The sequence below is a fragment of the Meles meles genome, chromosome 12 (genome assembly GCF_922984935.1).
Source record: "Meles meles chromosome 12, mMelMel3.1 paternal haplotype, whole genome shotgun sequence".
Lineage (NCBI taxonomy): Eukaryota > Metazoa > Chordata > Mammalia > Carnivora > Mustelidae > Meles > Meles meles.
Genome location: NC_060077.1, coordinates 24,997,219 through 25,012,989, shown reverse-complemented (window position 1 = coordinate 25,012,989; position 15,771 = coordinate 24,997,219). Strand labels below are relative to the sequence as shown.

The following is a 15,771-nucleotide window of genomic DNA, read 5'->3' as shown; positions in this document are numbered from 1 at the left end:
CCCGTCTGTAACACAGAAAGAAGAGATGGCTTTTAAAGTCATCATCTTAAGTTAACTTAAATTACTTAGCTAATTTTTTAGCGCTCGGCAGGACTGCAGCGGCCGGGTACGCGGCGGCTGGGGAGGGGTTAATTCCGTTTTGCCCCGCCCCCTCCTGGCTCCGCCCCGCGGGCACCACGCCCGCCCGGCTCGCACCCTTGACCCCGCCCCCAGGCCGTGCGTCCACCGGAAGTGCCCGGGCGCGGGCAGCTCACTTCCGCCCGGCAGGTGACAGCCGCGGGGCTCCAAGCGGCCGGCGGTAGGGACGCACCGGGGTAGCTGGAGGACGAGGCCGCGGACATTTTGCTGAGGAGCCGAGCCGCGCCGTGGCGCCGGGAGCCGTCCGGACCTGTGGGTGAGGAAGCGGGGAGTCCGGCGAGGCAGGAGAAGGAATGGGGCCGGGAGGCGGTGGTCTGAGGTGAGGGGGATTTGTGGGGTCAGAGGTCACAGAGAGGACGGGGCGCTAGAGGGGCGTGCGTGGCTTCCCAAGCCACGACGTGAGAGAAGGACTGCGGGTTCATTCATTCGTGCCCACTTGGCCGCCGGCCTGAATCCCAGCCACCCCAGCCCGCAGTCCCTCTTGGGGCGTCCTCCGGAGAGATTCCTAGACTTAGGCCCTGCGGAGTTCGCCCCTCGCGGGGGGGAAACTCCTCTCCCCGTCCTGGTTTCCCCCTTCACATGCTGAGGCCTCCCAGTCATTCCGGGCCTTATCTCTTTGCCAAGGTTCAAAAAGAAAGAAAAAAAAAAAAAATCAAGAACCGGCCCTTTGCGCCTGCCCTGCGGTAGGCTTGGGCTTGGTCTATCCGTCCGGCGTTTCATGGACAGGTTATCTGGGGACACCTGTGATCATGCTAAAAATTCTGACGAAATGCTAGCTACTAGTTATTGAGTTCCTACTGTGTGCTAGACACTGCCAGACACCGCAGGTACAGTGCCATATGTAAACTTCACAACAGCCCTTGCGGGATAGCTGTTGTTGATACCCTATTTTATCTACAAGGAAACCAAGGCACAGAGAGGTTGAATCACGCATTAGGTAAGGTCAGTCTGTGATATAGGCAGAGCCCGGGTTCTTACCTAGGCTTTCAGGGGCCTGCAAAGTGCAGAGACAGAAGAGGCTGGGGCAAAGTTGGTGTGTAGGGGCTGTTAGATTTCTTTAGCTGCTGTTGTATTTATTTAAAGCTATGTAAAGATGTAGCCTTATTACTTTGCGTCTGCTCCTCATAAGGGCCATTTAATTCAATTCACATGGTGAAACAATCCTGCAGGCTATTGTTAGAAGTAATTACCTTTCAGGGCAAAAGTGGAAGTTTTTCCTGACTGTGGAGAACTGTGAGACACAAAACAGGCTATTCATGAAGCTAATTTAAGAATATTCAGACCCTCTCTTAAGAGTGGTTGAACTGCATTCCTTTTGGTATAAAGAGAGGAAGCACATGACCCCTAGGGGATCTTTTGGCCCTAGGTTCTTGAAGAACGTCTCAAGGGAAGGGTCTCTGTCTCAGAAAAGTACAGGTCCCTTGGCTTCTTGGCTGGGGAGTGCACATCTCGCTTGGAAGATGGTGAAGTCGTTTGATGGCTGGAGGACTAAACTCTGTGAGTCTGAGCCTTATTCCTTTGCAGACATTCACTTGCTCCAATTCTTCCTCAGTTTCCCTGGTAGCAGCAGGAAGAAGAGGTGCTGCCTTCCTATCCAGTCCTGGGTGTTACAAGCCTTAATAAACCCATGAAGGTTTTCACATGCTTCTGAAGAAAGCTGTGATATAAATATTATCATAGTACCTTTTTTTAAACTCTGTGATCTGTTCTCCTAGTTCCACTGAATTCACAGAAACTTAATATTGTCACCTTATCCCCATTCTTCCAAGGGAGGATTTGAGATGAAGTGACTTGTCAGACAGATGGTGGGAACATGAGCAAAACTCAGAGCATCTGGCTCCCTGTCCTGAGTTGAGCCCACCAACCTCCTCCAGCCACTTAAAAACTGTCATAAAGAGTAGCCTCAGTAGTAGTTCTCAAAGAATCAGATCTCTCAGAGGTTGGGGAGAGGTTATCTGTTGAGGACAGGTTGAGCAGAGGCTTCATCCTGAGTGGCCTGAAGGGCTCAGAGGTGTAGTGGTAAAAGCACTGCCGGACTCCCCACCAGTCAGCCCTGGGTTCTGACCCCAGTTCAGCACCTACCTGGACAGCTTACTTAGGCTTGGTCTCCTTTACTTCAGCTCTAAAATAATACTGACCCCCACCTCCTCCCCATCCCCCCCCAACACTGGTGTGTGTGGGGATTAGATAAGGAAATTTGTGCAGAGGCTGTTACTGTGGTTGGGTGCCTTGACCCTAGGCAGTTGATGCCTACCGGGAGCCTCTGAGGAAGGCTCTCCACCCTGGTTTGTGGGGTATTACTTCCTTCTGCAAACAGAGACTTTACATACACAGCACTGCTCCCACCCTTCTCGTTTCACTTCCCCAAAGTGTTTCAGAACAAGTTGAATCTGTTGGTCCTACTGGCTTTGGGCTTGGACTTTGATGTATTTCTGGTCATCATCTGAAATTGTTGCATGTTGTGACTGCTCACTTCCCAGAAAACCTCCATGCCTGGCACCAGAGCCTGACATGCTGACAGTGAGCAAACATGGCTTAGGTATGGGTACTGCATTTTGGTATAATAATGAAAGCTTGAGAGGGCATCTGTTACATGTAGATGTTTCTTTTTCTGAACAGGTTTCTTCTGTCTGAGATAGGTTACTAATACATGATCACAGCCCAGAAATGGTTTTAGTGTTTTGTTTTTTCCTCTTCACACAGAGAAGGAACAAATAACACCAGAGAGAAAATATCATGTGAGCACTTGGGGAATCCTTTAAAAAAATAATCCTGCTTGAAATCCATCAGTGACTCCTTATTGCCTTCAGGCTAAAATTCACAATCCTTATCATGGCCTTCAAGGCCTTTTGGGGTGACTCCTGCCTGGCTCTCCTGCTCCCCACTTCCATCTTTTCCCAACCTCCAACCAAACTCAGCTGCTTGCCACTTCGGCAAACCCCAACTCTTTTTACCTCTGTGTCTTTGCTTTGTGCTGTCCTCTGCCTGGACACTATTTCCTGTCACACATGACTCTTTCTTTGCTGGACCACTGCTTGGAGCTTCCCATCTGATTATCTCACCTTGTAGGCCTGAACCTCCTCAGTGTCCTGTGGCACTGCTCATAAGGGTTTGTCATTGTTCACTTGGCTGTCTTCTAAGTAAACGGCTCTTAATCCTTGGGGAGGACTTGTCTTAACTGTGTCTCTAGCACTTAGTGAAATGTCTGGCACATAGGTGCCCAGTAAATGTTCAGCGAATGGATGAATATTGCATTGACTTGTTAGGATTATTTGATTCCTAGGAAATTCAAAGCACTTTCCAAATGATCTCCTGTCCATCCTCGTATCAGTCTGGCAGGATAGGGAGAAGTCTGAGCAGTAATAGGATTAACTACTCTCCTGTTTCATTGCTACCGCCCAGCCAGCCACCAGAGTGACATTGTCCGGGAGAAAGAGCCTTCCAGGCCTAAGATAGTGAAGAGTAGGAGTGTCCCTGGCTTGTCTGAGAAACAGCAGGGAAGCGGAGTGAGCAATGAGCGGGGCAGTGGGTTATGAGGTCAGAGGAGAATGGAGCGGGCTTCCAGGTCAAGGTGAGAACCCTGACTTTTACTCTGAGTGAGGTGGGAGGTGGGAGCTGCTAGAGAGTTTTGAGCAGGAGTTCCGAGATCTTATTTACATTTCAACAGGCACCACCACAGTGCTTCAGGGCCTCCAGAGACTTGGGGTTGGGGAGCAGCGAGGAGGTGCTGGTGGTAACTGCTCTCGCTATTTAGTAGTCATAGTGGCCAGCCTATAGCAATAGGCCACTTGGTGGGGTGGGCACTGCTGAAGACTTTGTACATACTGACCTGTTTTATTTATTTTTTTTAAATTTTATTTATTTAAGAGAGAGAGCATAAGATGAGGGAGGCTCAGAGGGAGAAGCAGACTCCTCGTTGAGCAGGGAACCCGACTCGGGGCTCGATCCCAGGATTCCAGGATCATGACCTGAGCCAAAGGCAGATGCTTGACTGACTGAGCCACGCAGGTGCCCCTGTATTGACCTGATTTAGCCTCAAAAATCCCTTAGGTATGTGACATTGCAATTTTCATTTTATAGGCTTGTGCCTGTTAAGTTGTGTAGACCCTTGGAGAGCCCCTGTCACACATGCTGTGGCCTCCTTCCCATTCCCAATCCTTCGTTCTTGGATTGTCTCATTATTTAATATTGCTGAGGAGTGGCTTTGCTGTGGTTTTAGACTTTCAGGCCACATGTTTTTTTGGGTCTTTTCTTGGGCTTGACCTCTAACCTCCATTAAGAGGGTCTCCCTTTTCTCATTAAGGTAAGAAGCTGGTTGAGTCCAGAATGCCCAGAGTCCATCAGCAGCCAGAACGCCCGCCTTAGTGACTTTTTTCCCAGGTTTACCATCTCCTCTGTGGGCTTGAGCTGGAAGACGATAGGTTTGGAAGTCAGGTCTCAAAGGTTTAAAACCAGGCCTTCATTGTTCATTTTCAGCACTGAAAATATTTGTTAAAGCAGAGCTCTGTAAAGGAATAGACTTGGGTGATATAGAGTTTTTGCCACACCTGATTGTTTTTAGGGTCTTAAGCATATTGAGAGTGGAATGACAAAATTTCATTTGGCGGTGAGTCTGCTTCTATGGCCTTCATTCTCTGAATGAAGCTGAGTGGCTGGACGTTGAGACAGTGCCACCTGTCACCTTCTCAAGGTGGCCACCTGGTTAAATTTTAACCTCCTTTCCTCCCCTCCTCCACATTCCCTAGACTCCTTCCCTGTTTTCTCTTTCTCCATAGTATTGATCACCATCTCAGATAGTATATTTTGTACTTATTTATCTTGCCTGTGGTCCCTGTCTGCCATTGGGATGTATGCTCCATGAAGGCAAGGATCTTTGTCTGGCTCGTTCACAGCTGCATCCCTAGCATGTAGACCTGTTTATGGCACTTGGGAGGGGCTCAGCAACATATGAATAGGAATGGGGATGCGGGTGAGGACAGGAAAATATGTACTCAGTACGGGGATGGTATCTTTGTGGGTTGTTGTTTTTAAGATTTTATTTATTTGAGAGTGAGAGGGTGCAGAAGAAAGCATGAGTTGGGGTGAAGTGCAAAAGCAGTGAAGAGGGGGCGCCTGGGTGGCTCAGTGGGTTAAAGCCTCTGCCTTCGGCTCAGGTCATGATCTCAGGGTCCTGGGATCGAGCCCCGCATCGGGCTCTCTGCTCAGCAGGGAGTCTCTCTCTGCCTGCCTCTCTGCCTACTTGTGATCTGTCTGCCAAGTAAATAAATAAAATCTTAAAAAAAAAAAAAAAAAAGCAGTGAAGAGCTTGACAAAGGAACACAGAAGACCTGTAGGTCTAAAGGATTATAGGCAGAGGGAAGGGCCTTCTTGTGTTCCCATCATAGCTGTGTCAGAGCCCCTTGCCCCCAGCATTTGCATCCCCACCTTCCAGCAGCCCTAGTCTCTGAGCTGATGCCTGTGGGAGCAGGGGATGGTGATCTGGCCTCACTGAAAGAGGTGGCCTGGACCTTTCTCCCATCAGAGATGTTGCCATCTGACCTTCTGCCCTTTGCCGTTCTCTTTTTTCTTTATTTACTTATCTTCCATTTATTTATTGGCTCTAAAATGGGCTAGGGGATCTGATATTTTCAACTTCAGTTTTATCAAAATAGCTTGACAGCCAGAGCAGATGCGTGTCTGATGCTAGCAAACGCTGTGAATGGAACATGGGGAAGCTGGTCTCCAGCTGAGGTTGGTTTACAAAACTTGAAATTTCCCCAGGAAGAGAGTTGAGCACTAATCGTTCAGATATTTATTGAGCACCTGGTATTTGTCAGGTAACAGTCTAGGAGCTAGGGACGCAGTACTAAATAAAATGGATAAAACCTTTGTCCTCATGGAGCACATTACAAAGGGAGAAAAAAATAAACAATATAAATATATTTTATAGTATATTGGTGACAAGTAGCTTGAAGGAATATAAAAGGAGAAGTGAAAGATAGGGAGTTGGGGGGATTGGTTGGAAATGTGTAGAATTTTAAATGAAGTGGTCAGAGAAAAGGTGACATTTTAGTGAAATTTGAAAGAAGTGAGGGACTGTGCCATGGTGCTGTCTGGAGAAAGAGCCTCCCTGGCCATGTGAATAGCATGTGCAAAGGCCATGAAGTGGAAACATGCCTGTTGTGTTCAGGGATCAGCAAAGAGCCTCCGTATGGCTGGAACTGAGGGAATGATAGAGAAAACAGTGAGAGGAGAGTTTGAAGAAGTAACAGGTGGTGTGTATGTGTGTGAAAGACAGAAGGGGTGTGTGTCTCATATGAGCCTGTAGTCCAAGAGGCCATGGTAGAGATTTTGGCTTTTATTCTGAGGTGAGACAGGGAACCATTGGAGGATTTTGGGCCGGAGTACCACTGTCTAACTTAGACTGTAATGGGATCATTCTGCCTGTTGCTGAATTGGGTTATTGAGAGCAGTGTGGAAGCAGCTTTGGTAGCAGTTGCAATAAGAAGTGATAGTGGGGGGCACCTGGGTGGCTCAGCCGTGAAGTGTCTGCCTTCAGCTCAGGTCCTGCTGGGGATAGAGCCCAGCATCAGGCTCCCTGCTCAGCAGGAAGCTTGATTTCTCCCTCTCCCACTCCCCCTGCTTGTGTTCTCTCTCTCTCTGTCTCTCAAATAAAAAGAAAAAGTGATGGTGGCTTGGGGCCTGGTGGAAGTGATGGCGCTGGTGAATAGCCGCTTTGTGAATTCTGGATTCATTTGGAAGGTAAATCCCATAGGATCTGCTGATAGATTAGATGTGGAATATGAGTGTTTGTGTTGTCAAGGGTAACTGAAGTTTTTGGGCTGAAACCCTGTTAAAGATATTGATAATGAACTAGATAATGAAAACTGCAGATGAGCCAGTTGCAGGATGGGGGGAAGCAGAAGGTCAGTTTTTATCATGTTAAGTTTGAGCTGCCTGTTAGGTGTACAGACATACAAGTTCAGATATTGATTAGGCAGTTTGGATATATGAGCTGAGAGTTCACTGGAGAGGTTGGGCCTTGGGGGTGTAAACTTGTGAGTTGTCAGCATGTAGATGGTACTTAAAGCCTTGACACTGGATGAACTCACCAAAGAGGTAAGATAGCATGGGGAGGGGGAGGTACCAGGCCCAACCCTGGGGTCCCCCTGTCATAAAGGAAAGGGAGAGGAGGAAGAACCAACAAAGGAGACTGAGGTGGAGCAGTCAGGGGAGTAGGGGGGAAAGCAGAGTGTGGCATCCTGGAATCCAGGGGAAGAAAGTGTTTCAAGGAAGAGGGAGTGATGAACAGTATCAAATGCTCGTCAGCGTGAGACTTGTATTTGACAGGATCACTGCATCTTCTGTCAGCAGGACCTAACACGCTCAGGCATCCAAGACCATCACTGAATCCCATCCTTCCTTGCCTAACTTCCTCTGCTCCTTTCCCTTCCAAGTCCTTGCCTTTAGCCAGGTAGGGGTTCTTACAAACTCCTGAACATGCCTGCTTGCACTTCTTCATCTTCCCTAGATGTTCCCCCAAGTCTCAGAACCCTCTTCTGAGCAGTGGTGGTACTTATGTGGAAGGCATGATTGCTCTGTTGTTCACCTGCAGTCCTTTACTTGGTCTCTGCATCTGTACAAGCCCAACGGGAAGACTATCCTTTGTCTCCTGTAGGCATACTGCTGTGGGGGGCACAGTCCCGGTCCCAGAGTTGACGGTTCCTCACACTGTTACACATGATGAATGGATGACTCCAACATTTGACAGAGCTTCAGAAAGTGTTTCCATTGTATAGATGGGAAAACTGAGATCTCAGGGGGCCTCGTTCTAGTCTTTGGCCTAATTCTCTTCCTGATTAATTTAAATATTATTCAGAAGAAACCCCTGTTACTTTCCTTTTTCAAGTCCAGAGGAACTTTTCTTTCTCTTGACAGCATATCTTTCCAAGTATTACTTTCTGTAGATAGTTGAGAACTGGCACATGATTCTAGAATTAGTTTCTAAAGACTCAGTGCTAATAGAAGAACATTTGCATGTGGCATGTGCCTGCTTTTACTTCTTTTTCATTTTGAGGCTTTAATTGTTAGTGGGTCTCAGGAGATTGATTTTGGCTAACTACTTTTCATCCAAATCCTAGGAGGCCCATCACTCGGCAAACTCATCCAAACAGGCTTTCACTAGGCACGTTACCAAACTTGACATTCCTGTTGTCCAAACTGGATGGACTGGTCCTAAAGTAACCTGTAATTCAATGTTTGAGGGACCCTGCAGGGATATGGGGCAACACATTTCATTTATCCTTTCTCTTGGAGTGTGTGTGATTCTGCCAGGACTTCGTTCAGAGGAGAAGTTGCATTGCTGGACTGAGTGGGACCTGTGGGATCTCAGTATGGGACAAGAGTAGAGAGTGTCCGTGCTACCATTTTCTAGCTGTTTGACTCCAGAGAAATGCCTTGGTCTCTCTGGACTTCACTTTTCCTCATCTGTAAACTCGTAATATTATCAATACCTTTTCCACAGATTATTGTTTGGATTAAATGTGAAGTTCTTTACATAGTGTCTGGCCCATAGAGCTTATCTGTCTGCCATTACTGCTGCCACTGCCACCTTTGTTCTGAATTTCATGCCAAGCCCAAAGAAGAGCACAGTTTATTTTCTCATAGTTATTAAACCAATTTGAAAGAGCCTGTCTGAGTTTGGTGACCAGGTTGTCTCAGAGAGGAAGTCTGAAGTCTGGTTTCTGTACTGCTGAGTCACCTTTTAGTCTTCAAGTTGGCCTTACTTATTTCCCTATCTATAAAGTGAACTTTAGGACTTACCTGTGAGGACCTTTTCCTTTTTAAAAGAAGACTGTCAGACAGGTGGGCGATGGTGAGTAATTGTAGGGTGGTGAATAGAATCATTGTCTCTATTATAAACTCTAAGCTTCTTGGGGCAGGGACACAATCCAGAGCATGGCACAGAGTAGGGGAATATTTGTGAATGAATCTATGCCTATGCCTTTGAAACAGAGCTGAAACCGCCAAATGTGGGGTGATTAAAGTTCCACTTTTCTCTTCTAAATGAAGAAGAAACAGTTGCACCACCTAATCCCTTTTATTCATTTTTTTTTTTAAGATTTTATTTATTTATTCATGAGAGACAGAGAGGCAGAGGGAGAAGCAAGCCCAGTGTGGGACTGTATCCCAGGACCCTGGGATCATGACCTGAGCCAAAGGCAGATACTTAACCAACTGAGCCGCTCAGGCACCCTCTTAATAACTTATCCTTAACTGTTCTTTAGCTAACATGTGCCTGGAACAGGTTTCTGAACAACTCTTCATCAGGCAAGAGTTTAACAGTGACAGTTTTATAATTTTTTTTTTTAAGTTTTAATTTATCTGAGAGAGATCATTGTGTGCATGTGGACACCAGCAGGGGTAGGGGCAGAAAGAGAAGGAAAAGCGGACTCCCTGCTGAGCAGAGAGCCCAATGCAGGGTTCCATCCCAAGACCCTGAGATCATGACTTGAGCCAAAGGCTTAACCAACTGAGCCACCCAGGTGTCCAGCAGTGATTTTTTTTTTTTTTAAGATTTTTTTTTATTTATTTGACAGACAGAGATCACAAGTAGATGGAGAGGCAAGCAAAGAGAGGAGGAAGGAGGCTCCCTGCTGAGCAGAGAGGCCGATGTGGGGCTCGATCCCAGGACGCTGGGAACATGACCCGAGCCGAAGGCAGAGGCTTAACCCACTGAGCCACCCAGGTGCCCCCAGCAGTGATGGTTTTAAACAGCACTGAAGTTGGAAGCCACCAACAGACTTTCAGGGCTCATTTTTCCCTGCCCAGATGTCCTTGAATTCAGAGATGAGTCTTGACAGCTGGATCAGACCTTGCCAAATGTCTTCTTCCCCTTTTCCTTCCCTAAAACTGCTTCTCTGGCTGATCTCACAATACCGATTTTCTCCCTGGTAACTCACTGAGTGCCAGCGGTATGCAGCGCATTGTGCTAGCGCCACAAACTTCGTGCCTCTGAACCGAGTGCAGAGCCTGGGTTGCTCTGGCATGAATCACTGCCCTGAGACTAGAAATGTCCTTTCCTTGGCCGTTGGCAGGCCATTTGGGGAATTGTTTGGCTTGTTACTGTTTTCCTTCCTACTGAAGACCTAATAAGGTTTGGTAGTCCTGGGTGCATTCTGAATTTGTTTTGCCTTTTCTCTTGGAAATGTCTTTTGTCATTCTCAGAGAATGATCATGCTCCATTTCCTCTTGTTCCATACCCTGGAAGAACACTCATTGGTGGGGAAATGGATTTCTCATCTACTAGAGAATCGTAGAAGGTGAGATGTGGGAGGGAGTTTATCTGTCACTTAGTAGACTGGAACTGTTGTCCTGTGGAACTGTGGGTTGTCTGAAGGGCCCCTGGTGAAGAGGGGGACTTGGGCATAGTGGAGTGAGCTAGGCCCTAAGTCCTCCACTCTTATGTCAACCAAGTAATTCTGGTTTTGTTTTAAACAGTTTGAAAGCGAGAAGAGGCTTGAAAAGCCATTGACCTGGTTGAATTCTCTTGTTTGACAATTAGAAAAAAGTAAAGCCCAGAGATAGAGGGATTTACCCTGCATCACACAGCTGTTGGTAGCAAAGCTAGATTTCCTGGCAGCTGTCTTGGAGTTGGATCAGCCTTACTTTCAACTTTGTTGAAAGTTAGCCATGGAGGCTTATGTCCCTGTTCTGCCCTATCGTCACTCTCTGGTCTCATCAAGGAGTCCTCTTACCTTGATCTGTTATAGGCCCTGGTTATTTTAGCTTCTCTGGGAGCCTGAGTCTTCATCCACAGTCAGTACGGAATCTGCTTCAGATTCTCTTTCTGCCCCTCCCTCTGCTCATAGCTTTCTCTCTTTCAAATAAAAAATAAAAATAAAATCTTAAAAAAAAAACGAATAAATTCTTAGAAGCCGAGTTACTGGGTCAAAGGGTCAGCACCTTTGCAATTCTGGTGGCTGTTGCCAAATTGGTGTAGAAGTTGTATCAGTTTAGACTCTCATTAGCATGACATCAGGGTGTCTCTTTTCCCGCATCAGCACCAACATGGAATGTCATCAGACTTTTGGGCTTTATCAGTCCAGTAGCTAATGGGTGGTATTTCACTGTAGTATCAATTTCTCTTATTATTTCTTTTGTATCTCTTAAAGCTTAAACCATCCGTCTTCATTTTCTGTAATGTACATCTTTTGCCATTCTCCTATTTTTAGGTACTTTTTATGTATTTTTAGAAAAATTTTATTTATCCATTTGTGAGAGAGAGAGAGAGCAAAAGCAGGGGGAGGGGAAGAGGGAGAGGGAGAGGGAGAAACAGGCTCCCTGGATGCTGGACTCGATCCCAGGACCTTGGGATCATGACCTGAGCTGAAGACAGCCGCTTAACCCACCAGGAGCCATCCAGGAATCCCATAGGTACTTTTTATGTATTAAGGAAAATAGGCTTTTGTCTGAAATGTGATGGAAATTTATGTGTGTGTCTATCATATGTCTTTTTTTAAAAGATTTTATTTATTTACTTGAGAGAGAGAGAGAATGAGAGAGAGCATGAGAAGAGAGGGAGAAGCAGACTCCCCACTGAGCAGGGAGCCCATGCAAGACCCAATCCCAGGACTCCAGGATCATGACCTGAGCCAAAGGCAGTGGCCCAACCAACTGAGCCACCCAGGCAACCTTGTCTTTTTTTTTTTTTTTTTGTCTTTTGTTTTTTAATTATGTTTTTGGCCATACAGGGAAGCTTAATTTTTATGTAATCAGACTCACAGATTTTTAAAGACTTCTTGATTTAATGTCATACTCAGAAAGGCTTTGTTTCTTCTGGATTATATAGTTTTCCATTTCTCTTCAGCATTGAGTTTTATTTTATTTTATTTTTTAAATTCAATTATTTGGGGCACCTGGGTGGCTCAGTGGGTTAAGCCTCTGCCTTCGGCTCAGGTCATGATCTCAGGGTCCTGGGATCGAGCCCCGAGTTGGGCTCTCTGCTCGGCAGGGAGCCTGCTTCCTCTCTCTCTCTGCCTGCCTCTCTGCCTGCTTGTGATCTCTGTCTGTCAAATAAATAAAATCTTTAAAAAAAAAAATTCAGTTATTTGAATTGAATTTTTCAGTGGCTGAGTCAGTTAAGCATCTGCCTTCAGCCAAAGTCATGATCCCAGGGTCTCACAGAGCAGGGATCCTGCTTCTCTGTCTTCCTCTGCCTGCTATTGCCCCTGCTTGTACATGCATGGTCTCTCTGTCGAATAAAAAAATAAAATCTTAAAAAAAAAATAGATAAAAATGAAAAAAAAATTTAATATTTGTGTGACTTACACTAAGGGATATGTGAGCTCTTAAGTGTACCCGTCTGGCCAGAATCTGCATCAAGATGCAGATCATGGTGCACCTGGGTGGCTCAGTGGGTTAAGCGTCTGCCTTCAGCTCAGGTCATGATCTTAAGGTCCTGGGATGGAGCCCCATGCGGGGCTCTCTGCTCAGCAGGGAGCCTGCTTCCTCTCCCCATCTCTGCCTGCCTCTCTGCCTACTTGTGGTCTCTCTCTCTGTCAAATAAATAAATAAAATCTTAAAAAAAAAAAAAGAAAAAAAAGATGCAGATCATTTCCATCACCCCTAGAGTTCTTTTGTGCCCCATTCCGTCCTTTTCAGATGCATCCACTGATCTGACTTCTACCTCTTCTTCTTATCCTAGAATTTCATGTAAATGGAACCCCACGATATTCTTTTTTTGAAGATTTATTTATTTATTTCACAGACAGAACACAAGCAGGAGGAGCAGCAGGGAGAGGGAGAAACAGACTCTCCACTGAGCAGAGAGCCTGATGCTGGCCTAGATCCCAGGACCCCGGGACCATGACCTGAGCCAAAGGCAGATGCCTAACCCACTGAGCCACCCAGGGGCCCCGGAACTCCATGATATTTATACTATTAGCATGCTTTCATTCCCACATTGTCCCCTATCAGAAGAACAGTGAACTAAGTAAAGAGCAAGTGCTGCTGTCCCCATTTTCAAGAGAGGAATCGGATCATAGAGATGAAGTAAACCAACAGCAGTTCAGTATTCTTTCCTTTAAAATTATTGTTGGGTCACCTGCTGGCTCAGTTGGTAGAGTACACAACTATTCATCTCAGGGTTTTGAGTTCAAGCCCCATGTTGGGCATGAAGCCTACCTAAAAAATGATAAAAATAAAATAATTATTGTTACCACTAGCAATTTTGAGGTCTTGGAGAAAAGTTGAAATATATTCAATTTTATTTTCTTAATGTATTTTTTATAGATTTAAGTTCAATTTATTTGGGAGCGCCTGGGTGGCTCAGTGGGTTAAAGCCTCTGCCTTCGGCTCAGGTCATGATCCCAGGCTCCTGGGATCGAGCCCCACATCGGGCTCTCTGCTCTGCAGGGAGCCTGCTTCCTCCTCTCTCTCTGCCTGCCTCTCTGCCTAGTTGTGATTTCTCTCTGTCAAATAAAATATTTTTAAAAATAAATAAATAAATTCAATTTATTTAAAACACAGAGATTCTTTATCTCTTGTTCATAGAACTACATTTCGATATGTGAGGACCTCACAAATTTAAAAAGTGTTAAGGACTTTATTTCCTTACGGCTAACTAACTCCAATAGCTAAAATTCAAAGACTTTAGCTAGGGATATTTTTATGATTTTTTTCCCCTTCCATTATCTTCCTAGGACCTCATTTTTCCACTCTTAGATTACATTATATCTTTGTCCTAGACAGTGTATCAGTGATTCTCACTAGGGGCTTCTTTATAATTATAGAAAACATAAAACTGCTCTATTTCAGGCTTATTACTCAGTTTCTTTACATTAAGCCTAGTGGCAGGGGAAAGCAGGAGCATCAGTAGGATTTTTTTTTTTTTTTTTTTTTTTTAAGTAAGATTAATAGGGGGTGCCTGGGTGGCTCAGTCGTTGGGCCTCTGCCTTCGGCTCAGGTCATGATCCCAGGGTGGTGGGATCGAGCCCTTCATTAGGCTCCCTGCGCAGCAAGAAGCCTGCTTCTTCCTCTCCCACTCCCCCTGCTTCTGTTCTCTCTCTCTGTGTCTCTCTCTGTCAAATAAATAAATAAAATCTTTTTTTTTTAAGATTTTATTTATTTACTTGACAGACACAGATTACAAGTAGGCAGAGAGGCAGGCAGAGAGAGAGGAGGAAGCAGGCTCTCCGCCGAGCAGAGTCTCCGATGCAGGGCTCGATCCCAGGACCCTGTGTGGGATCACGACCTGAGCTGAAGGCAGAGACTTTAACCCACTGAGCCACCCAGGCACCCCAATAAAATCTTTTTAAAAAAAAAAAAATCTTTAAAATGGGGCGCCTGGGTGGCTCAGTGGGTTAAGGCCTCTGCCTTCAGCTCAGGTCGTGATCCCAGGATCGAGCCCCGCATGGGGCTCTCTGCTCAGCGGGGAGCCTGCTTCCTCCTCTCTCTCTGCCTGCCTCTCTGCCTACTTGTGATTTCTGTCTGTCAAATAAATAAATAAAATCTTTAAAAAAAAATCTTTAAGGGGCGCCTGGGTGGCTCAGTGGATTAAGCCGCTGCCTTTGGCTCAGGTCATGATCTCAGGGTCCTGGGATCGAGTCCCACATCGGGCTCTCTGCTCCGCAAGGAGCCTGCTTCCTCCTCTCTCTCTGCCTGCCTCTCTGCCTACTTGTGATCTCTCTGTCAAATGAATAAATAAAATCTTAAAAAAAAAAAAAAATCTTTAAAATAAAAATAAAGTAAGATTAATAGGGACTGGTCTGGGATTATAAGATCAAAGTGGGAAGGTAGATTTAAATTAAGGACAGCATCAGTGGCTCATCAGAGACAAAACCAGTCCTTCCAGGTGTGGGTTTTAATTTAGACTCTCCCTCCCCCTGAGGCAATCCTTAGCCCATAAATGCTGAAAGTGAGGAGTATCCCAGCCTAGAATGCTGTCTCCTTAGCAAAAGTGACTTATCACACTGGCCAGAGCAGTTTCCAAACCAAAAATTCCCCAATTGTTCCTTTTTAGAATGTGTCCCGTCACTTCCGAAGATGGAATCCAAACCCTAGACTTTTTCTTGCCTGAATGGTTGCGTGCTTCCAGGTGTGGCTCATGTATACAATTAGATTCATCAAACAAAGTCTTAGTCCCTTTGGCCTCCATTAGTGGGCACACAGTGTATGGCAATAGCTGAGCAGTGCCAGGGAAAGCATCCGTCTTTCCTATGGCATCCTTTAAGTCTGATCCTTTAGACTGAACTGTAGGGTTTTTTTTCCCTCCTGCAGAGAGGATGAAACATCTCTTGCACTAACCAAGAGTAACTTCAGAGAAAGGACACAGGAGATAGCCACGTGGGGCAGGTCACCCAGGTGCAGTTGATCTTCCACGGTGTAATGACGTTTTTAAAATCTGTGCTCTGGGTGGCTTGGCAAAAGCATTTTCACTTCTCCCTACTTCCCCTTCCTCCTCCACTTTAATTTCCTATATGTGAAACAGCTTCAGAGGGATACGATTTCTGCATCATCAGTCCCATTGGGCCCTCTGCAGAGGGTTATGTGAGATAGATACTGCAGAGAAAAGCAGCAGCCAGCGCTCACGCTGGGTAGCAGTGTAAATTGCAAGTAGTTGCTTAGCATCTGTAAAAGGAAGAGTGTCATCAA

General features: G+C 45.9%; 1 protein-coding gene across 6 annotated transcripts in view; it reads left to right on the top strand.

Annotated features, from left to right (window-relative positions):
• Positions 1 to 248: 248 nt before the first annotated feature.
• The window catches only part of AP1B1 (adaptor related protein complex 1 subunit beta 1), a 55,398-nt gene continuing 39,875 nt past the window's right edge, over positions 249 to 15,771 (top strand). For 4 of the 6 annotated variants that reach the window (XM_046024866.1, XM_046024869.1, XM_046024868.1 and 1 more), the window contains exon 1: positions 249 to 394. The gene's annotated coding sequence lies outside the window, so the exon portion shown is untranslated. Of the gene's footprint in view, positions 458 to 15,771 lie in introns of all 6 variants that reach the window. The other 2 variants (XM_046024872.1, XM_046024867.1) reach the window with 2 other exon arrangements.